General features: G+C 41.2%; 1 protein-coding gene and 1 long non-coding RNA gene across 3 annotated transcripts in view; one reads left to right on the top strand and one right to left on the bottom strand.

Annotated features, from left to right (window-relative positions):
- PIP4K2A (phosphatidylinositol-5-phosphate 4-kinase type 2 alpha) overlaps positions 1-25,158 on the bottom strand; it is a 166,775-nt gene that overhangs the window by 83,584 nt on the left and 58,033 nt on the right. The window lies entirely within an intron of this gene.
- LOC116527106 lies at positions 12,011-12,525 on the top strand. Its single transcript, XR_004258389.1, has 2 exons — positions 12,011-12,153; positions 12,461-12,525. It is a non-coding gene; the product is annotated as an uncharacterized LOC116527106 (long non-coding RNA).

The following is a 25,158-nucleotide window of genomic DNA, read 5'->3' as shown; positions in this document are numbered from 1 at the left end:
CACTGCTGCCATCTCACTATACAAGGGCTTTGTCTGTGTGCAAGGCCTTATATTGTCAAATTGAAGAATCCCCATGATATTCTTTATTTGAGGACTCTAATAATTTCTTATGTAAAGACAGTCTAAGGAGAATGTAAAAATGTAAGCATAAGCTGTCACAACAGGATAAAACAAAATTTTTCTCAATGAGAGAGAAGTTGGCCTATGGTTGTCATTATTCTCTACAATATTATAGCCACCTTAAAGGTGGGGACTAGATCTCTTCATTTTTGCACACTTCGGTCCATCCTGAGGAACCAACTACAATAGTTGTTGAACAAGTTTTAAACTCATTCTTTTGCTTATAAAAGTGACTTTACTATTATATCTAGCAAAGAAAAATCCTGATATTCATGTCCATCTCTCAGAAACCTAAAAGCTACAATGACAATGATTAAGTTCCTGTTTACCAAGGGATCAAAGTTTAGACCGATTAAACACAAGACAACTTAGTAAAAGATTATTTTACTGGCATAAAATAAATGCAATAAAATATTCTCTACACAGCAATTCCTCAGCTGAGCAATTTTTGAACAAATTTTTTTTATAAATGTGCACAGCATTTTAAACTTAAAATATGTTCATATCCATTATTTAAGTCCTTTTCATAATATGAATCTTGATCACTATAAAAAGTCTCAAAAATCACAGAAAAAATAGTGCCTTAAATTCTGTCAAGTGTTCCTGTATACTCAGGAAACAGTAACTGTCGATGCAGAGTTAAACTGTAATTTGAAGAGGTTTCTCATGAATCAAATATGAGTGACCAACAGCTCATGACAGAGCCTTCAGGAAATCTTAAGAACATGTGCCCAAGGTTGGGGCACAGCCTAGTTTCACACATTTTAGGGAGACATGAGACATCAATCAGATACATTTAAGATTCACATTGGTTTGATTTGGAAGGACAGGACATCTTGAAGAAGGGGAGGGCAGGCCTTCCAAGTCATAGATAGATTTACTGATTGGTAATTGGTTGAAAGAACTATTTCATAGAAAGCAATTACTGGGTTAGGATATGGGTTTTGGAAACCAAGGTTATATCTTGCAGATGAAGTCTCCAGGTAGCACGCTTATGAAAGGAATAGATTATAAATGCTTCTTATCAGACTTAACATCTGTGTTGAGATTAATGCTGGTTGGTTTTTTGTGAATTACAAAAGGAAAAATGGTAGAATGAGGAATTGGCATGTCCAACCCCCTTCTTCCATTATGGCCTCAACAGGTTTTTCAAGTTAATTTTGGAATGCTGTTGGCCTACAGGTGGGGTCTGTTCAGATGGTTTGGGCACCTTAGAATTTTGTTTTTGGTTTACGTAAATCTCCATACTAAAAAAAATCCAAAACAATAATTTTCTCTCTTATTTCTTTATGATTTTTTGACAGCCCATCAAACAGAATAGAACATTTATCAGTAACTTAATAATGTTTAAGGATTATTAAGCTTTAATATACAAGCACTTTTAAGTTCGCTGCCTCAAAACATACACTATTGAAACCTTAAAAATGACAGACTAGCTATTAAAAGCATGCTTCACTTAACATTTTCCTTAGATGTGGTTAAAGGTCCACCATACTTGCATTCTTCAAAAACCTGGAAGCCTAAAGCACGCGCTAGACCTATGATTATTCTAAGACAACCGCCTCGAGTCCCACTGCAATTGGCAGAGGACGCTAGTGCAGAACGACAATTTTTATTTCGAGGAAAGCAATCTATGTTAATTATAAAATAAGTTGTCCTTTTTAAAGAAAATAAAGTTCTGTATTATATTTTTAAAAACCAAGAGTGATTTTAATAAACAACACTGAAGATAAATTTAAAATACAAATAATGATCTACCCTCAAAGAAAAATCCCAGGTGGCCTACTATTTCCACCGAGTAGATAGGACTAACCTCACGAGAACTTTAGGAAATATCGTTTTCCTAATTTGTTGATTAGCTAAATCAGTCTCACTAGTTTTCTCATATCCTTTCTAACACTCTCGGGAAATATACTTCCTATTCCAACCAAACACAACCTGGTCTTATTAGTCTTTGTTTTTATTATCACACGTAGATACATGTGATAGTGAAAGTGTTCAATTCTAAAGAGGGTGCGAGGAAATCCATTTTTACAAGATTTCTTTCAAAACAGGATTAAGAAAAAAAGATATTTTACTTTCACTAGATGGTGACAAAATGAAGAGGTATTAGATGTTGTCCAAAAATGTCTTCGGTTGACTGGACTAGCTACAAGATGCTTTCTATATTTTGCAAGCAGTTTCCATCTGACTCCAAAGGCACACCTAAGGCCAGGTGCAGTAGCTCATGACTAAAATCCCAGCACACTGGGAAGGCCAAAAAGGGGAGATGCTTGAGGTCAGGAGTTTAAGACAAGCCCGTGCCAAGTAGGAAGACCCCGCAACTTTAAAAAAAAAAAAAAAAAAAAAAAAGCCAGGTGTGGTGGCATGCCCCTGTAGCCCCAGCTACTTGGGATGCTGGAGTTTCATATCAAACAGCCTTCTTGTTTCATATGAAGTTGGTAATGACACCACGCCATTTCCTCCACCTAATTTCTAATTTTAATAACGACTTACACTGCTCCAGATGATCATGATAACAGTTTAATCATGTGGTTTATATTCTTTCCTCTAGCCCTATGGCACAGAACACTATACTTGAGAGTTCTGACCATGTTTTTTATATACTGTGATATTTTAAAGATTGTTTCAAATGCTCTGCTTTGTAGCTATTCAGAATGTAAGTAGCTACTTAGATGTTAAAATACAGAATTACTAGATGACTGTTAAAAACAGACTGAATAGGAATCATCTTTCTTATACATGAAATGGGGATTTTTACAATGAAAACCGCTTTCCACGGTAGATGTGAATCCACCAAGTCAGCAGCTTCTATAACTGCTGTATTTATCTGCTTTATAGCAGTGACCCAACTGTTGTTTTTAGACATTAGCAAATATATGATTATCAGCAAAACATCAGAATGAGCCACAAAGGGTAACAAAAAACTCAAAAACAGCAACTACAAAATTCATATTCTGTTAAGTTTTGGTTTAAGAAACCCCAACAGTCCTCTAAAGGTGGGACGAGATACGCAAATTCCAAGGGTAACTCACCATGTATCAATTACTACAACACGCTTGGGCTCTGAGTCCTTTTACCTTCCACCGTCATCCAACTCAATTAAGTCAGCGGACTCAGGCAAGGTGTGACACATCAGTTCTCATATTCTTCTTACAAGAGTAAATACTAAAGGACAGGAACATGGAAACCGGGACAAGAGAGTAGCCAGGAACTAAAATGACAGCTTTTCAAGATCAGGAGTCAAGTCACATACCCTGGCCAGAAAGAGCGAAACAGGCCAACAGTACATTAACACACTATATGATACGACGTTCAGTTTTACTTTTATTGACAGTCAATACAGAGTTTCTTTACTTTAGCAATAATCCCTCTTCCAAATATTTTTTTAGTAACCTTTTTGTAAACAGTGATAATAATGGATTATAACTGTCATGGGCTCAAAGTTGTTGTCTCCTCCAATTTCCTACATTGGGGCCCTAACCTCAAGAGTGACTGTTTGGAGATGGAGCCCTTAGGAGGCATTTAAGATCAAATGAGGTTATCATGGTGGGTCTTGATCCGACAGAATTATAAGTAATGACACCAGAGAGCTTACTGCCCCCATCCCCAGCCCAGGCCCGCCATGTGAGGACAGGGCCAGAAGGTGGTCATCTGAAGGCCAGAAAGAGACCCCTCACCAGAAACCAAAACCTGTCAGAACCCTGTTTTTTAACTTTCCAGCTTCTAGAACTGGGAGATAATAAGTATTTGTTATTTAAGCCATCTAACTGATAGCATTTTGGTAGTGGGTCTGAGCAGACTAATAGAGTAACCACAGGAAAAGAATCTATGAGTTCATGTTCTATGGAAGAAAGGAAACTCTTCCTTTTAGTACAATTTCAACTATGTAGACAGACTATGAAAACAAAAACTCAGCAATTTGCAAATACCACAGTAATAACTGTTACACATTAAGAATCGGCAATAAATGCTAAATTTAGTGAGTAAACGTATGGTGAGAAACAGGATATTTATACAATCTCTAAGTATCTCCCCACAACATACTTAAGAACAAAGGGAAATAACAGTGACTTTGCAGTGGAGCAAGCTGATATTGACATCACCATAACCAAATGACCAGAGTCAACAGCTTCAGTGATGAGATCAGCGGACATCATGCGCCTTCTGATACATGTGCTGAGATGGACACAGCACTAACGCTCTGGTATTCTCATGAAAGCTGCATAATGAATGTAATCATTAGGAAGCAAGCTCTCCTGGAGAGCCATTCTACAAAATAACCAGTCTTCATAAAAAGTCTAAAGGTCATGATAGACAAAGACAGGAAATGGTCCAGATTAAAGGAGACTAGGGAGACATGACAACCAAATGATCATGTGACTTGACCAGAAAGAAAACAAAAGTGAACAAGTGTAGAAATGTAAATAAGTGCTTTCTGTCATGACACAGTAATCTTTTATCAGTGTTAATTTCCTCATCTTTGTAACTGTCCTATTTGTTATATAAGATGTTAGCCTCTAGGTGAAGGCCATATGGGAGTTATTCCTATTATTTTTGCAACATTTCTGTATGTCTGAAATTGTTTCAAAATGAAAAACAAACATTAAAATATTTTTAGTACAGTATGTACAACATTGTTTCTCTCCATAGTAATCTGCACCATGCTTACTCAAGTTGACAAGTTGGTGTTAGGACTCAATTTGTAGTTTCTGTGCCACATATGCATCTTACATTCAACCAACTGGAATATTTCTCTTACACCTCACTGGGATAATCAGTGTCATTTCCATGTGCAAGAAGCATGACCTTGGATGTAAGTCACCAGGCACATTCATAGCCCTGGCACCAAACTCAGTGCCCAGCTCACTGTTATTTATTTTTTTTACTCCGTTACCTGCTGAATCCGCCAATTGCTGAATGAATGAATGAATCAATCCTAGAGCTCTATTCCATGTGCAAGAAACATGACCTTGGGTGTAGGTCACGAGGCACACTCAGCCCTGGCACCTAACTCAGTACCCAGCTCACTGTCATTTATTTTTTTATTTTACTCTATAACCTGCTGAATCAGCCCATTGCTGAATGAATGAAAGCTTATTTTGAAATTAAAATTAAGGGGAAAGAAAGGTAGGGGGAAATAGGTTATAAAATATTCTTGACTCTGTTACATTATCAAGTTTTACGAATAATTTCCAATCAAAAGAAAAAATATGTCTCAATTGTAGAAAGTGGTTGAGTCTTGTATTTGTTCTGTATTCTTTGGTTTTTCTATTTGTTCAACACCTTTTCATCCTCAAAATTCATCATTTCAAAAAATGGCCCAAAACAATACATCACCAAGGCTAACATTTATTTAAGCCTTAGTACACATCGGGTATCTGCTGATCACCTTAACAGCCTCTTGGGTAACCATCGTTACCCTGTGAAATGGGCACAACTATTACACAACTCCCCTCTGTAGACAGGAAAACAGGGGCTGAGTTAAGTGATGGCTCAAGGTCATAGAGACCTCTGCGTAGCGCACAGGATTCAGATGTGGGCAGCACAGTTCCAGAACCTGGGCTCTCGGCCATGGCTCTCAACTGCCTCTTGTTTCATAAACACATAAATAAATGAAAGGGACATAAATTTTTAAAAGAAAAACCTGCTCAACTACTTAAAGTAGCCAGAGGGAAGCTGCTCGTGGGGTAGATGGGAGCTAGATTAAACACACAGCCTCTCTGTAGAACACACTTTCTCTAAGTCTATGTGATCCTCCGCTCTTTTTATTTTACCCACTCACCGACAGTAAAAATGCTCTCGTGGAAAAATCCCAGCTTTGTCCTGGCTACCAGTAAAGAGGGGGGAAAAATCTAATTATCCTCATCTTTCAGGATAGGCTGGAACTTTGGAGTGCTCCACAGAGCCAGGAGCAAAGGGTGGAGGCAGGGGAGGGGAGACTGGGGCGAGAAAACCAGGACAGAGGGATCCAAGCCTGGCGGATGCGGAGTCCTTCTCACCTGGACCATCGTTCCTCCATGCCACACCTAAAGCTGTCTGCAATATGCTCCAAAAACGCTTCACACAACTGGTCACCAAAGGAAACAATAAATGCTAAACACTCGAACGTGGTTTCGTTTTCTCAAGTCTTTGCCCCAGTATGGAGGCAACTGGGCGTAAGCAAGGGGGAGACCAAGCGAGTTCACATGTAGAAAAGTGAGTGTCGGCTTCTCAAGGCACCTCAGATGCAGTGCTAGCAGCATGGAGCTGCTGTGAGGACAAACTGAATCCATGACAGTGCCTTGCTCAGGCACTTCACTGTCACTAACATCACCGTCCCCAGAGTGCTGCCCCAGAGTAGACACTCAATAAATCTTTGCTTTTATTGAAAATAAAATGTGGTTAAATCAAAGTATGATTATGTGACTTAGGGTCATGATGAATGTGAACTCAATGGAGAATCTGCGGCTGATATACCACAGAGCAGCTGAGAGGCAATGCCACCCTGGGCTCCTGTGAAATCTGTATCCACAAATTACAGCACAGGCCAAAGAGCTCAGCCAAACAGGATGGGAAGGAACAGAAGTGGCCTTGTCTGTTTTATTTCATTACTACCAGCAAATCTAAAACTACCACGCGTCACACCTTTTGCTACGGGAAACTGTAATGTCTTGCTCTGGTATATCAACTCTCTTTTCTATAGTGCTTCTAGTTTACTTTTCAAGTTCGTTTCCTTCAGTGCTTGCAGATTTGGGGGAACATTTAGACACTTGCTGACAAGCCTGTTCACACAACTTCACGAAGCTTTATCCATTTTGGTTGAGTTCTTTGCAGCAATATTATACCGTATTCTGCATACATTACTGTTAACCTGTTAGGCATTTACTCGCTTGTTTATTATAATAGGATCTCTTAAAAGTCCAAGTGAAGAAAACCAATTAAGAGGTGATTATCCATATTAGAAATGGAGATGGCTTTAAAGAAGGATCCACTTAATTATTCCTCGCCAATGTCCAATTCTTCTCTCTCTCTCTCTCCCCCTCCGTAGAACAGGCGAAAAGTGTTTTAGGAAGCATAGTTTTTTTTTTTTTGTTTTTTTTTAATGTGTAAAGAAACCACTAAGAAGGGAGCACACACAACTAGGACATAAAGCAAAAATCATCTCTAATGCCGTCAAATACTTATTGACCTTTACCAGGCTGAAAAACGTCTCCCTTAACTGTCAAGTTTCAGCTTAAGCAACCACTAACCTTGGTGGCTTGTGTCCCCCAAAGAAAATTTCCTATTTATGTAAAACCTGAGCCTTCCTTAGGAGATGATAACTGCCCTTTAACTGGGGTTTCGAAGATGTAATCCGCATATTCACATTTTTTAGAGATCTATGTAGTGACAGAAGTCCATGATGGGATGGAGGGGGTCATAGGTGAGCGACAGAAACAGTGAGGTGAGTGTGAGAAATGCAGCGGATTTAGGGGGAGAAAGGGAGGCGGAGGTGGAGCATGATGGATTCTGAGGGGCAATGACACTTTCTGTATGGTACTATTAATGAAATGGTGGGTACATATCCTTATACATTTGTCAAAGCCCACAGAATGTACAACACAGAGACAACTCTAATGACAACTGTGGACTGTGGCTGACAATGACATGCTAAGGCAGGTTCATTGAATGTAACAACAGTCCCGCTCTGGTGCTGACCGGGATGTCAATGATTGGGAGTCTGCATGTGTGTGTCTGGAAGGGCTCTGTGGGAACTCTGCACAGTTCTCTCAATTTTTTGTGAACCTAAAACTTCTGTAAAAGCAATCAAGTCTATTTTAAATAAAAAGAAAAGGTGCTAACAGCATGAAAGGCTGTGATGATATTGAGCGGGAAGAGATTGGTACCTACTGAGTTTGTCTGAGGAGGAGGAGATGTTGGAGCCAGACCCTGAAGGAGGGAAAACACTTGGATTTGGATTCTTATCCTAGAGAACATGTTGTTAAACACAGGAAATGACAGTGAAGAACTTCAAGGGCCCGAACTGAGGGGAATCTTCAGTGCCAGAGTGAGAAGGCTGATTTCTGTTCTCTAGGCAGTAAGGAGTCATGGAAGGTTATAAACCAGGGGGTTTAATGATGAGGACCCTCTAAGGTATTTAGTAAAGTGTGTGGAACAGAATTTGAGGCAAGGATGAGGACTGAAGACCAAAATCACAATACAAGGCCAGAATCACAATGCAAGACCAAGTGACGGGTGCTAAGGATGCTTAAGAGGGTTCAGGCCTTTGAGACTAGAAGAGCAGTGAAGCCATTACCTAAAACAGGAAATGCAGAAAGAGAAGTCAATTTAGGGTATGACGAAGATGCATTATTTTGGTGTGTCCACAGACTATTCATGTGGAGATGTTTAACATGCAGCCACAAACGTAGTTCTGAGGCTGAAAACATTTTGAAGCAATCAGTAAAGAGATTTTATTTAAAGCTTTAGGGAGAGTGTAGCTATAGAAATTGATAATGTCACAAAGGGATTCACAGAGAAAAAGGAAATGGTGACAATCTTCAGGAAGAAGACTCCACAACAGAGTCTTGAAAAAGAACTAGAGAAAGAAGAACCAGAGGGAACAGAAAACATTCTCTCCTGGCTATACTCAGGGAAGTACAGACACCCACTTCTGTCATCACAACTGACTTATTTTTAAGTTTTATTTATTTTTAGTTTTTAAAGACAGGGTCTCATACTGTCACCCACGCTGGAGTGCACTGCTGACCACAGCTCACTGCAGCCTCAACGTCCCGGGCTCAAGTGATTCTCCCACCTCAGTTCCTTGAGTAGCTGGGACTATAGGTGCATGCCACCACACCCAGCTTAAAAAAAAAAAAATTTGTAGAGACAGGGTCTCACTATGTTGTGTAGGCTGGTCTCGAACTTCTGACCTCAAGCAATCTGCCTGCCTTAGCCTTCCCAAAGTGGTAGGATTATAGGCATGAGTCACCACACACAGTCAAAACTAATTTATTATGTACTTGCCTCATTTACTGTAAGGGCGCAGACACTGTCAAGCCAAACTTTCCAAACGTTGACAGCCTACGACAGCGAATATAGACATGTCCTTCCTGTCTGCAGTACCGACTTTCAAAATACGATCTCAGAGCATAAATATGTGGTCGACCGCATATTAATGGTTTCTAATCAATCCACCTCTTAGGCGTTCACGCTCTTACGCAACCCCTTCCTACAGCAACTCTGGTCCTGGCCACAAGGCTTGTGTTGGCAGTGGGACACCAGCAAACAAGACCATAAGCACAAGCCTGACAAGCACTGAGCCCTGGGCTTGTCCTTTTGGAAGGCGGTTACACAACAGCCCCAGCCCCAGTCATTCCCCAGGTGACTGCGACCATGTGAGTGAGACCAGAACTGCCCAGCAGAGCCCAGCTTAAATTGTAGAATCCCCAGCAAATAAAGAATTGTTGTCTTGGTCCACTTATATATTAATAGTATTAAGTAAGTAATAAAGAGCCTTTCTTCTTTTGAGACGGAGTCTCACTCTGTTGCCCAGGCTGTAGTACAATGGCACTATCTCAGCTCACTGCAACCTCTACCTCCTAGGTTCAAGCGATCTTCCTGTCTCAGACACCTAGAAGCTGGGATTACAGGCACGTGCCACTATGCCCAGCTAATTTTTGTATTCTTAGTAGACAGGGTTGCGCCATGTTGGCCAGGCTGGTCTCGAACACGTGACCTCAGGTGACCCACATGCCTCAGCCTCCCAAAGTGCTGGGATTACAGCCGTGAATCACTGTACCCAGACAAGTACTACAGAGCATTTTAAAGGTGGAGGCAATGTATGCCTATATAGGGTGGCATGGAAGAGCAAACATTAAGGAAACTTTAGGTTTGGAATAGAAGTTATATTTTAAAACCCACAGAGGATTCCAAATGGCCCCATGATTTGAAACCTACGTTGCTGCCTCTGGCACCTTTCTCACTCAATTGGCTTTTTTCAAATTGTTATATCCTCATCTGTTGATCCCATCCATAATGATCTAAGACACAGATTTCATAGTTTAAGAGCAGAAAGGACCTAAAGATGACAAAAAGATGAATAAACTGAAGCCAAATAAGTGACTTATTCCTAAAATAACACAAGAAATTACTTTTAGCGTCAAAACCAGAAGCCAGACCCGCTACGGCTCAGCTGATGTGCCTTGGACTATGCAAACCTGCCCAGCCATAAAAACACATGCCGCACAATAGCCTATCTAGACTCTATTCATAGATTTGCCATCTCAAGAAAGCCAGCCTCTTGCACGCCCTAACGCACACAGGGTATTTGTTCTTTTCTTCTTTATGCAGTGAGGCTCAATGGCTGGATGGAATCATCCAGGTGGCAAACAGCACAGAGCAAGACAAGGAGCACAAAGTACACTGGCCAAAAGGCGGCAGCAACCATGTTGCCCAGACACAGTAAGAACTCAGACCCATGCCACCAAAGCAAAGCAACTCGAGCACAAAGAGTAAAATCTCACAAAACATGTTCATTCGACATTTAGTCTTGATGCCCATTGAGGCGCATGATGTAAAAAGTACTTATTTAAAAGGATCTTAACAAGTATACTCTGAAACAGATACTTTCTGGTTCACAGAATGATTCTGAATGGATAATCTGAAAATAAGTGCGAAGGCAGTTCTGCAATGGATCTGTAAGTGAAAACCATCTCTGGAAAATCTGCCCTTGGGAAATTCTGAGTTCCGCAATTTGATAGGCTAATTCTGGCATCACCTGCCTCCAGCACAGTCCTCTGGGACCAAAGAACACAGTGGAATTTGCACTAATGATCTCCATGGGGCTCCAGGTGGGTTGCATTCTGGATAATAATTTGCACTTTGAACCAGATTTGATCATCCTGGTTGACTGTACTTGCTAATAATGAATGAATAGAATTTATGATGAAAATAAATATAGAAAGCATTGGGTTTCAAGAAATATCCTATATAATAGAAAATTAAGTACATCATAGTAAATGAACTCGACTCTTCTCTGCCACACTCTCCCCTTTCTTTGAACAATCTCTTCTGCCTCCATATTAAGTTACTGTATGGATGGCCGTATTCTTTGGTTGATCTGATCTCAATTTATAGCCTCTCTCAATAACTTCTCCTCTCCTCTTTCCAGAATCAGCCTTCCTAACTTGAATTATTATTTAAGTATGTCTTAAAGTATTTATATTCAAAGTAAATACATAACCAAAAGGAAAGAGCAGGAAGAGTTCAACAGAACCACTCATCTTTCTTCTTTTTCCCTTTACTTTCTCTGGATCCCATCTAAATATTTTCAAAATAAGTATCTTAAAAGGAAATTACCTCTTAGTATTCTCCTAGTGAACAGAGATCAATTTTTAGGGGGGGAGGAGAAAAAAACCCATATTTCTATTGTTAATGTATGTTCGATGAAAAGAAATTGGTTGACATACTTTTTTGGCTTTTGTTTTTAAGTAGGTGGGACCTTGAAGTTCAGTGAAGGACAAAGTCCAAAAATCACAGTGCCTGAGAATATATATTACAGTTCTAGGATTAAAAGTATTATGTTCAAGTAAGAATCTTAGTAACGATCTGCATTTTGTAATTCTCATAGGTATCTAGTACTTGGTTAAAATCTTTTTTTGACAGTATTTTTGTTAGTACTGCCCCGAGCATGTGCTCTGCTAACAGGGCCATGAGAGCAAAACTGGAAGGTATATTCTCAAGGCCACCAGAAGCCCTAGCCCTTCAACAAAATCCAATTAACTTGATTACACTGATATGATCGACAATGACTTATACTCAAGATGTGGTGGGTTAGGAGATGGAGCAGAAAGACTCCCCAATAAAGAGCAGCCACCAAATCAAAGACATTAGAAAAAAACAAGAAGTGCGCAGAGCAACATCAGCTGAGCTTGCCAGAAATACCCATTTACTTTATATTTGAGAAATCAAAAGAAGTTTAAAAAAAAGAATTAACATTTTGATTAACTTAGAGACACAAAACGAACATAGTTCTCTAATTTCTCCATTCGAGAGTTAGGATTAAGAGTTTTTTTTTTTTTTTTGAGACGGAGTTTCGCTCGTTACCCAGGCTGGAGTGCAATGGCGCGATCTCGGCTCACCGCAACCTCCGCCTCCTGGGTTCAGGCAATTCTCCTGCCTCAGCCTCCTGAGTAGCTAGGATTACGGGCACGCACCACCATGCCCAGCTAACTTTTTGTAGTTTTAGTAGAGACGGGGTTTCACCGTGTTGACCAGGATGGTCTCGATCTGTTGACCTCGTGATCCACCCGCCTCGGCCTCCCAAAGTGCTGGGATTACAGGCGTGAGCCACCGCGCCTGGCCAGATTAAGAGTTTTTTAAAAAGTATGTATATGTCCAACTGTTCTTAGGTCCAAACTGACTTAAAAATGAGTAGGGGAAAAAAAGTGGGTAATATACTTAAGATTACAAATTGGCAAGAACATAGTGTGTGCAAAATTCACAGAACACCTTGAAATTTCTTTAAAATTAGAGCACTTTTCACAACACAAAAATGCCTCAAACTTTCCTAACTAAAATCCTTAAGTGAACTTATTTTCTACAGCAAATAAAAGGAAGTTCCCATAGCTGAAAACTGAATATGCTTTTACTGATTTAATCCCTTCAAGAAACATAAAAGGATTTTTATGAACATCATCATCAAAACCAAAATGTTGTAGGTGGGTGCGGTGACTCACGCCTGTAATCCCAGCACTTTGGGAGGCCAAGGAGGGCAGATCACCTGAGGTCCGGAGTTCGAGACCAGCCTGACCAACCCTTCTCTACTAAAAACACAAAATTAGCCAGGTGTGGTGGCGTATGCCTGTAATCCCAGCTACTTGGGAGGCTAAGGAAGGAGAATCGCTTGAACCAGGGAGGCGAAGGTTGCGGTTAGCTGAGATTGCACCATTGCACTCCAGTCTGGGCAACAAGAGCCAAACTCCATCTCAAAAAGAAAAAAACTAAAAAGTTGTATTTAATTCACAAAAGCAGGGATAAAGTCAGGTAATGTCTTCATCCACACAAATTCACAGTCCCTGCTGCAGAACACGAAGAACACGTGAAGGAAATTACTATGCTGAATTTCATCCAATTTCCAGCCACATTTCAATTTTCAAACTTAATTAAAACTGGAGGCTTTACCAGGAAGAATCAAATATCAATCCAATGGATGCATGGATGTGTCTTTTTTTTTTTTAAGGAAAAAGAAAAATCAAGACATCCTAAGCAAAGGATTAACAGAGCTTTGGTTGGAATTGAAACCCATGAGTTAAACAGGTGTTTTGAATTATCACTTTTATTAAAACACAATCCTTTACATGAAGCTCACTAGATTTTTAAAATTATTAATTTTAGAATATTGAAAAAATGTTTGTTTGACTTAACAGGGACTCATAAATGATCACAGAAGGATGATAGGTATTACATTCGGGAAATTCACTCCTACGGTATCTCCCTTGTTAGCACCAGGTACTATTTTTGGTACCAGAAGAAACCCTGGCAACAATCAGGTGCTCTTTCTGCACACAGAAGAGCACCTCCCAGTTGGGAGATCCATCCCGCAGGAGCCTCAGCTTGTTTATTCAACACCAGGTCCTTTTAATGTGTGTGAAGCATGAAGGGTTCTAAGGACAGCAGCTGTGGGGAAAACAGGCTGGCCAAGACCCACTGCCCCACAAAGGGATCCGGGAGTGGATTATGCTGATGCTGTGTAGCAGGGCAGTGTGCCCAGTGACCCGTGCGGAGCCTAGGGGATTGCCTGCCCTCTGCATGGAGTTCTGCTGAAAGAGACAATGATGGGCACATCCTAATATCCAGGCTTCTCACTGGATCCAATTTATTTACCTTCTCCTCCGCCTGGGAAAATGGAATCTAAACTGGGTGATTGACACTGCGTTGCTTAAACATGGCTCAGTTTTGTATTCCCTAATGCAAAGTGGAAATAAAGTGCAGATGAAACAGAGAAGCAGTGCAGTGAGATGAAAGGAAATGATGTTCAATATTCTGTATAAACACAGAGCAAGGATATGGAGCCCAGTGAGACCTAGTGGAAAATTATCAGCAAAAAAAAAAGTAATGAAACAGATAGAACCGAGAGAAAGATTTGGGAGAAATATACAATTTAAGTTCCATTTTGAAAAAATATTTAATGCCTCCAATTATCTTATATGATCAAGCCTCATCAACTCAACAAATGGCAATATATGCTTGTGTAGCAGCAATGTTTTTAAAATTTATCATCTTAAATCTTAAAGTCTATTATCTCTTATGACACATGAGACTGCAGACAAAAACAGCAGTTTTAGACTTGGAGGGCACCTAATCTAACCCCTCATTTATAAATGAAGAGACTGAGGCCAGGGCCACTCAAGGAAAAGCTGAGTGAAACTCCAGGGACTTTCTAGCTTCTACTCACAGCCTGCACAGCAGGGTCCGAGCTTACCAAGGCCACTTTCCGCCACTACACAGTCCATCTCAGTAAAAGAATCTATACTAACATAATGACATTGACATAAGAGTGAATTTTTGTTCTCTTACATAGATTTCATGTTTATTTACTGTATACTTGTCCTTTTATTTTTTTTAAGATGGGGACTGGCTCTGTCATCCAGGCTGGAGTGCAGTGATACAATCATAGCTCGCTGCAGCCTTGAACTCGTGGGCTCAAGTGACCCTCCCACCTCAACATCCGAAGTAGCTGGGGCTAGAGGTATGTGCTACCACACTCAGCTAGGTTTTTAAAAACTTTTTGTAGAAACGGGGTCTGGCTATGTTGCCCAGGCTGGTCTCAAACTCCTGGCCTCAAGTGATCTTCCTGCCTCAGCCTCCCAAAGAGCTAGGACTATAGACATGAGCCATCAGCCCGGCCTACCTTCTTTTTTGAATGCTCAGCTCACCACCCACATCTTACCCTTCCCTGAAGAACAGATCTATCCTCTGGCCATCACAGAGTTTGCTCTGCAGCCATAACTGTTCAGGGCTGTCCAGGGCTGGCCCCAAGCCCAAAGAGGCCAATTAGTTTTTTTTTTTCCAGGATCTCATCTTGGGACTTTCACACGTCACTTAATGATGAGAAATAAAGAATAGACACAGTCATTGTTCACCAAAATTTGGCCTGGAGGAGGTAGAGATGCAGATGGAAGCAGAGGTGAGAAACAGAGAGGTCCTGGTAGCACCTGCATCCCTGGTTCCAGCTGTGCTGTGGGCTCAGCCATACCCCTTGCTCCATATCCCTAGCTTGGGCCTCCAGTATGCACCCTGGGATCCTGGAGACAAAGCCCTCTTTTTGCTCAGTTTGAATTGAGTTTCTGTCACTTATAACCACAGTCCTATAGCACTTCCAAGTTTCACTGAATTTTGAAGATATTTAATATCTAGCATGTGGTTTCAGGCAAACCAATTTATTCTGGCAAATAAAATCATACCAACAAAGAATGTTAGGACAGGCTGGCAAAAATCAACCTTGTCACTCAAAAATCTCACTAATAAGTATTTAATTAATTTAATAATGAAACATTACCACTTGCAACTTGAGAACTTTTAAATATAATTATATTCTCAAATTAGGAGTATTTATAACAATGTATTTATAAACAGATTTGTGTGTGTATATTTATGTGTATTTATGAACAGATCAGTGTGTGTCTGTATATACATACATAACAAAACAGATATTGTTTTGGTATGCTAATAAATACACTATTCTATTATATATCTGTTGTGTGTATTGATAAACAGATCAGCATGTGTGTATACGTACATACACATATCATTCCTGCCAAGAAGTTTTCTTTTGTGCAATGCAAATGTCTCTGATTACATCTTAGGTCTATTTCCTCTCGTCTGTCTGCCGTGAAGATGAGGAAAAGCTCATACACTCCTGAATATGAGACCTGGGATTACCTGCCTCTTTCATTAAGCAATTTTCAAATGGCTCCAGCACTGAGGAGGAGCAGTGGAAATGCCTACTTCTCCCTGTGGGTGATGAATACCTCATCAGGATGGGCACAGACTGAGGACTTGGCTCCTGGAGCTCCAGTTTTCCCAACTCCAAGTCCGAGGCCCGTTCTCCCCACTCACCTCCTCGTCCCTCCCTCATCAACTAACTCCCTAGCCTACAGGCTGCCACCCTACCTCCTGTGGCAAATCTGGCTGCCAGCTGCTTTTGTAAATAAAGTTTTATTGGAACAGAGCCAGGCCCATTGATTTCTGTGTTATTTATGGCTGTGTTTGTGCTATGACGGAGGTTTGAGTCATTGACAGAAACCATATGGCCTAAATACAGTGCCTAAAACACTATCTTTTTACAGAAAAAGTTTGTTCACCCTTAGATCTGTCTCAGGAAGGCAGATTAATCCTGTCAGGCCTTCCATTCCTGTTTAATTCAGTTGTTACAAGAATACCAGCCACCAGTTGTATTCAGCTCCAAAGATCACCTACCCTGACCCAGTTGACCTGAACCTTCCCCATCCCAAGCCACCAAATTTCTCCCTGGGGCTCTCCAAGAGTCATAATTTCTCATTAGAAAAAAATTAACCTCTCGCCGAACGTTTCTTTTCATGCCAGCCAAATTCTGATTCTCAAGGATCACACTTCCCTTGCAGCCCCCCTCAAGTTTTTTTCCTTCTGCCTAAGAACTGCTGAACCAGGAGATGGAGAAGGGGCCCTGTCCTGACCACTCCCAGACCCCTATTCCCTCCTCCTTTCTGAAGTGGCCACTCCTCTGAAGCACCTACCATCACATTATACCATGCCTATGCCTCTGCCTCTTGGAAGGCTCCTGGCTACCTCCCCTTCCCTTGGAGGGTTTATCATCCTCCAAAACCCAGCCTGTCCCACCATCTGCAGTGTAATGGCTCTCATTTTTAAAAACATTTCTAGCCCTAATCTCTCCACTGAATTCTAAACTCTTGCTAATCAGCATCCCCAGTTGGATCTCTAACAAGCATCCCCAAAACCAAACCACTCATCCAAATCTGAAGTCCTAAAGTTTTTTCAAAGAAAGATGGAAAGCTGCTTTTTAGATGAGGCTTTATTGCTCTCTAGCCAAAGCGGAATAGGAAATGCAAGGCTTCATAACTACCATTATTATGACTCTCCTCGTTATTTCTTGGATTCTAAGGAGCCTATTAAAAGTGTGCATATGTCCCCAAGTGCCATTTTCATTAGCACGGTACAGGGTAGGAGAATCAAATTTAAGTCTTGTCAGATAATTCAATATCTAGACTCTAAATGTGTGTGTGCGTGTGTGTGTTTTCAGGCTTTGTCTTAAAGCAAATGTGTTACTATTTTGTGAAAGGCTTTTGGGACAGAAGAGGAGGCAGGGACGCAGATAAGAAAGTGAAAAGACTGAGGTGGAGAAAAACAGGCTCTCCTGGGATGTGATGACAGAGGCATCCCACCCTAACTACCATTGTGTAGAGCCATGGGATCTACACAACGTGGAGAACAGTAATACAGGCCACAACAGTAACTCAATCTGCACTCAACAACATGGAAAAACAAAGTGACTGGTGTGATGGGTGACACGGAACACTCCTCCCAATTAGCTAGCACATCTTTGTTCCAAGCAAGAAGGGCAAGGCCCCCCAAAGATCACAGACGACAGGATTGTGGGGACTTTCTGCCCATCAGGTCCACTGAGGAAGTGGCGTATTAAACCACAGTAAATGACCCAATGAAAACAGGCTACTGCCGGCAACCAGTAAATGCAGGCGACCCTTTGGGATTTGACACAGCATAATCTCCAGTGAGTTGCAGGAAAACTCACCATTAGCACTGGAAGCAGAGAGCTGGGAAAAACAAAAGAAAAACAATGTGTGAAAAGAAGAAGAACTATGTTCCAAAAAAAGCATTTAGAAGATAAAAATAAAATATTGAGAACATCTCAGCCACTGGATCTCTACTTCTGTTATCTAAAGACCTTTCGGAATCCTTTCCTAAGTCTACCCATTCTTCAAGGCTGTTCACAGACTTTATTTCCTTCCTCCTCAAAGCTTTCCTGGAATATTGAAGCCCTGACTGATCTTCCTTCCAGTCTCTGTCCTTTCAGAGTTCACACACAATTCGGTGTGTTTAAATACGCAGTTTTCTTTCTTCTTGCTACAAAGGTTGTATCTTATACTAAGCAAAAAACAAAAAAAAGTGCCAAATAATGAGTGAGAATATGTACAGAAAATATTCAGAGAACCAAAAAATTCAGTTAAGGACGGTGTGGGGAGAATTAATTCCTTAAGTCAGCCTAGTAGTTATTCTGTTCACAGAATAACTTTATTTGCTGACATTAAATGGCCCTCTGGTTATTACAGTATCAAAGAAGAGGAAAAGTAATCTGAAGAAAATTTCTTCCATGGGACAGCTTCTTTTCATGAGTACTCTTATTTAAATTTGTATGAATGCCTTTGAAAATCTTTAACCACTTGTTACAATGAACATTTTGCCTTTTCCATGTATTTTCCTCGGACTGGAAAACACTCTTCCTGTCATTTCATACCATCTCTAATTTTGCAGGAGAGGCCCTGAAACATGTGACCTTTTCTTATGCAGTTTATCTCCAGGAAGAACAGAAAACTGATTAACCACAAACATTTAAAAAATTCCCTTGCTCTTGTGGTCTGAAATAGGCACATTTCCTTCACAGGCTTCAAGGAAACAATTGAATATAACTATTTAAAACATACTCCCAACCTTAATGAGCAAGAAGCAGCTTTGCCAGACCACAATGTCTTTGAGACATCAATTTGGCCAATAAAGACTAGAGCTGATACACGTTCCTGAAACAGAAAGCAACTCAGAGATACTTGTGATATCAGAACGTAGTGCAAAGCCATACCATTTGCTTGAGGGCAGAAAGCATATTCTAGGACATCAATATCATACTTTCAAGAATTAACCCTCTGATTTCCCATAAAATACCAGTTTTTAAAGCCACAAAGCTCCAGTAAAAATAATTTACTAATCTGGGCATTGGAATATTTTCACTGATAGTTCCAATTTGAGTTTAGCTACACATCATCCAATTTATAAGAATAAAAATTTACCCCCAAAACTTCTTGCTGTTGCATGCATTTGTTTAATGGATTCTCTAGAAGGCTTTGCCAAATTCTAAATGTTCCATCATACATTTATTCACCAGTTATCAAGCAACTTATTAATAATTTAACATATTCCTGTATTCTACGATCAGATGGGTCTTTAATGTCTGTTTTTCTCCTTTGACTATAGATTTTCCAGCCACCAAAAAGTTTCTTTATTAAGTTCACACTTTTAAAATATTAACTTGGCTGTCAAATGAATCATCTTCCACATAAAAGGGCTGAGTGACTGGAGTTACTGTTAAAGTTGAGAAAAACCTCTGAGCCAACACACGTGTCAAATGGCCATTTTGTTTCCACCTAAGTGCCATGTTGCACCCAGCACAGTGCAGAGGGCCTAAGAACAGATAAGAAAACATGCTCCCTGTTCTCCAGGAGTTAATCAAGTAACTAGAGGGTGACATTACAGACACAAAGGAAGGAAGAAGTCTGAAAGCATTAGCACACCCGGGCTTATGATTAACCTCAGCATCCTGACTTAGCTCACCTCCAAGAAAGGGGCATGCTCCCTTAGGGGCAAGACCAGGAACAGGAGGCACGGCTACTGTGTAAGGGGACGGACAGATTAACTCGGTAAGAGAGATGGCCACACCTACATCTGTCTCCTCCCTGACTTACACAGTGCACACAGGAGGAAGGACCTGCCCTGGGGAAAATGCTTAATTAGATTCATTATTCAGCAAATGATACCAGCCCTACTTTTTTCCTGTATTTCCTTTATGGCCATTCATATCACCCTCCCCTCCCATTGGGTAAAATACGTCCTCTGTATCTCTGCAAGAGAATGGCAGGAACACCCAGAGTTCATGGTTCTATCTGCCTTCCTCATTAGTCCATGAACTCCTTGGGGACAGGGACTGTGTTTCTCCCCAGAACCCATCCATGGGATTTAGCTCAACAAACTGACCAACGAAACTAAGTTTGTGTCCAAATTTTGTCTGGGCTATTCCTGAATCACAAGTGACCTGCCTTGTGGGCCACTCCCATAGGGTCTTCCCAGGTGACAGGGCTCTGATAATCTATCAGAGAAATTTACAAGGGGGTGTGAATGTTTTACAGGCACATCACTTACTCTTTTTTAGCCTCAGTTTTGTTTTTTCTGAGACTGGGTCTCGCTTTGTCACCCAGTGGCATGACCATAGCTCACTGCAGCCTTGACCTTCTGGGATCAAGGGATCCTCCAGGCTCAGCCTCCAGAGTAGCTGGGACTCACAGGGGCACACCACCACACCCAGCTAATTTTTGTAGAGATGGGGTTTCGCTACGTTGCCCAGGCTACCTCAATTTTCATAACTATAAAATGGAAATGGGAATATCTGCCCTATGTAGTTCAGCACAAAATATCAGAGCACTCTATATAGCACTCTTTAAACAAGACCACATATTTGAGCTCAATTTTACTACGATACTGTGAAGAAGCTGGACTTCTGGCTTTAAATATATACTCTCTCATTTAGGCGTCACTCGTAGTAGAGCAAGACAGTTAATAATCTCAACAGAGATGAACTCATTCTTTGTTTTAAATTAACTTCTCCAGGCATGGCCTAGGTGCTAGCAGGATGGGATACATGAATCAACTTCTATACTTTCTAGAAATGGTCTATTTCCAGACATAAGAAGGTTCCTTCCTACACTAGATGGAAAGTTTCTCCTTTCTGGAAATCTACTGGGTTTTTTCTTCCCTCTACCTTTTCTACAGGCTGGCCGTTCCTGCTCTAGCCTGCCTGTACCTGTCCAAGTGGTCTCTCTCAAGCCTGCCTGGTTCACTACAAGACTTTAAGTCTCATCGAGAGGTGACAGCTCCCACACACGTAGCTCTAGCTCTCACCACCCTTTGAGCTCTAGACTTCCATGTCCAATGGCTTTCTTAACATCTCTACTTACAGGGCTCAAAAGACACTCCTACCACAAAGTTAATTATGCCAGAAACCCAGGCCCTGAGGCTGGATGAGTGGATCCAAGTGGAACCCGTTTCTCTCCACCGACTCTCTAAGCCCCACCAGCTACCTGGACTCACCGAGTCTGTCCAACAAGCAGATCCTTAACTGGTCTCCTGCCTTTCACTCTGTTCCTCCTCCAAGACTTTCTCCAAATTGTGGCGGCTGTGATTATTTAAAAGCACTCTCTGCCACCATTCCAGGCCTCAAAAGATGACTTCTAATTGATCTTAAGAAAAATCCTTTTGGTGACCTCAAAGCCCTACCTGATCCACTCTGTCCCCAACTCTATGCCCTGTGGCCTTTCCTCTGTCCTCCCAGCCTGGGGCCTCCCACGTAGCAACTCTGCTTGGAATTCTCTCATTCCCTTACTCTGCTTCTCCTGGCCAGCTCTCAGCTGAGATGCATCTTCCTCTAGGAGATTTCTTAGGTGCCCACCCCACCTCCAGTTTGGACTCTGTCCCCTTATTATTTACTTCTAAACATTGTGGACCTCCCCTTTTTAGCCTAATGCAGTTGTCATCATTGGTATTTGTATGATGTATCTGACATCTGCTCCCCGACAGTGGACCCGGTGAGAGCAGGGCCATGACTCCTGAGGTGTGTGCTGGTGTCCGGGAGGCAACTTGGTGGCTGGCAGGGTACCAAGGACAGATGCATGGGTGGCTGCTCACTGCTTATGTGACTTCTTGTGCTTCTTTGGCTGGGGAACTAGAAATTAATTTCTCAGATTTCCTTGCTTCTAGTGATCTAGATATAAAATCATGACTCCCAACCTGCCAGCACAATCCAGAGCTGCTTTTTCAGCATTTGCAGAGAGACTCTGAGCCACTATTAACACTCACTAGTATGTTTAATGCCTTACTGTCTAAATCAGCTCCTGTAGATTCTATATTACATAACTGAACCCTCTAACTGATACAGTGCTCAATTTGTTAATAACCACTAATTTTCGTGAAATAACTGAAAAAATTTGAATTTATTCAAATTTATTAGTTGAATAACCATTAATTTTCATGAAATAACAGGAAAAATTTTTTTTTGAGACAGACTCTTGCTCTGGCACCCAGGATGGAGAGGAGCGGCATGGTTTTGGCTCACTGCAACCTCCGTCTCTGGGTTCAAGCCAAGTGATTCTCCTGCCTCAGTATCCCAAGTAGCTGAGACTACAGGTGTGCATCATCATACCTGGCTAATATTTTTGTATTTTAGTAGAGATGAGGTTTCACCATGTTGCCCAGGCTCGTATCTAACTCCTGTCAAGTGATCCGCCTGCCTCAGCCTCTCAAAGTTCTGGGATTACAAGTGTGAGCCACCATGCCTGGCCTCAATTTTTAACTATCCACTTTAGCAACTGCCTGATAATAAACCACTGAGCTGTGACATTTTGAGAGACATCTCCCTTGGCAAAGCAATGTCTTCATAGTAATCAACACTGTGGTTATAGTAAATCTAAGACATAACTGAAAACAAAGTTTAAGTACCTCTGATAATTATCTAGAATATTGTTTCCCAGGCTAAAAGTAACATTTGCTTTTAAAATATGCAAATGCATATTAAAACCAAAAATTTAAAGTGTATCACTGTGTGATAAATTCATCTTGCAACTCAGGTTATATAAACATGTAAGTAAAGAAATATGTTCTCAATGAAAAATACACAATGAATTCCCAATTGAAAACGCTCCTCCTTGTTCTGATTCAGCGCTGCTTGAAATATTTATGAGGGGTCCATCACAGTGGCTCACACCTATAAGCCCACAGCTTTGGGAGGCTGAGGCTGAAGGACCACTTGAGCCCAGGAGTTCAACACCAGCCTGAGCAACATAGTGAGACCCCCATCTCTACAAAAAAACACAAAAATAAGCTAGGAGTGTTGATACACACCTAACAGTCCCAGCTATGCAGGAGGCTGAGGAGGGAGAAGGGCTTGAGCCCAGGAGGCTGAGTTTACAGTAAGCTATGATGGTGCCACTGCACTCCAGCCTGGACAACAGTGTGTCTCAAAAAAAAAAGAAAAGTATTTATGAGAAAGGACCGTCCATGGGGGTATGACTCATATTGTACACTAAGAGCCACTCCACCAAAGACAACTGTAAGAAAAATAGTTCCAAAGAACAGATAAAGAGTATATGGAAAAGGGAAAAGCTCCTCCCCTCTTGCCTCAGATGGTGGGTAGTGCGTGGGAGATAAGGAAATGAAAACAGTGCACAGCAGCCAAGCCAGGCCACTTCCTTCCCTCTCCTCCGCCTCTTTCTACCCAGTATTATACTGTGGGATCCCCTAAGACCCTGGGTCCCTTACTCTGAAACTTCTACATCCCATTGTCTTCCTGACAGTTTCACTAGGGAAAGTGAACTGTCATCAACAACAGGCTCACTTTCTACCCATCTTAATCTTTCTCTTAATGATTCAATTCAGCAGATGCACACAGGGAAGGCCCAGGAGGCAGACAGAAGGGAGGAGGCAGGCCCTGGTGCTTTGGGATTTCCATAATTGCTAGGTCCGTCCAACACACCTAAAGTTAGTGGAGATTTGGGGCCCGGCACAGTGCCTCATGCCTGTAATCCAAGCACTTTGAGAGGCTAAAGTAGGTGGATCACTTGAGGCCAGGAGTTCGAGACCAGCCCAGCCAACATGGCGAAATCCTGTCTCTACTGTAATCCCAGCTACTCGGAAGCTGAGGCAGGAGAATTGCTTGAATCCAAAAGGCAAAGGTTGCTGTGAGCTGAGATCACACCACTGTACTCCTGCCTGGGCGACAGAGTGAGACTCCATCATAAAGTTAGCACAGATTTGGGAAAGGTCTGTGTTCTGAACAACTGGCAATCTGCAGATTGGTGTCAATGCCGAGAGGAAACAGCTGCTGTCTCTGAAGTACCCGCATTTTGTGAACAGTGGCTTTTCGGCAAACGCAGCAGCGTCCCTCTTTGCTACAAGGCTTACATTTAATAAATGGACGAAAGGAAACCCTGCAGTGAGGGGATCTGGAATGGAAATGGCTTTGCTGACCACAGATGCCCAAGGCCATTAATATTTCCAACTTAATTTTGAAAAACAGATGTTTCCGCAAATTTTTCAGGAAAATTTAATCTCATAATTATTTTTTAAAACGCTATGAAAATGTTCTTCAAAGTTGAATTATTTTATTTCCTCAAGGTCGGCTGGACACTCACTCTGATTAAACTTCCCCTTAGGAGAAAAATCCACTAAGGAAATGGGAAACACAGCTCTCACCTTCCAAGAATTTGCCACGTGCAAAGAAAAAAAGATGTGTAAAAATAGATGCTTACAGAAGGTAAATGATCCAAAGCATAAATACAAACAACTAAAAATGGGAGAATCTTAATAACAACATCTGTGAAAGGTGTTCTTAACTTGGGCTAAGCTATCAGGATCAAAAAGACAACAGGAGGGAAAGGGTTAACAAGACCCAACAGTGCTAGGGAAGCTGTCTCCGATGTCTCCAGAGACAGGTGAGTTGTGTGTGTTTTTAATTTAAAAAAACTGTAAACTGTATTTACTTAGAAGCATTCAGAATGTTGCTTCTAACAAATAACAAAACAGCTGCAACTTTTTTTTTTAAATTATAGAGTGGTATGCAGTTAACAGAACAATTATTTCGTATAAGCTGCAGAGACAACGGAAGATGAAAAAACTACCATCCCCATAGATAGCTAATTTGTGCTGTGCACCAACAAGAACCTGCTTTAAATTTCCATGCCAGTTTACAACCCCCATACTGTACCAGGCGAGGTTAGTGGCTACTGAAAATACCACCACAACAAGGCTATCTAAAGACATATTCGGTAGTGTGTTAACTACACAAAAAAAGACGCTGTACAGTTTAAAACAAATCTTACACAGCCTTACATTTCAATCTTTTTCTTTCAAAGGAGTTGTGTACATGTGAGCTTTAAGTGATTTGCGGGTAGTCAAACGTCCATTCCTAAGGAAGGGTCTGGTCCTGTTGCTGGTCACTGTGGGGAAGTCCTGCCAGCT

This window comes from Sapajus apella, unplaced genomic scaffold, assembly GCF_009761245.1.
Source record: "Sapajus apella isolate SASKATOON/1434 unplaced genomic scaffold, GSC_monkey_1.0 scaffold53, whole genome shotgun sequence".
Classification (NCBI taxonomy): domain Eukaryota; kingdom Metazoa; phylum Chordata; class Mammalia; order Primates; family Cebidae; genus Sapajus; species Sapajus apella.
This window is presented reverse-complemented; position numbering and strand designations above follow the sequence as displayed.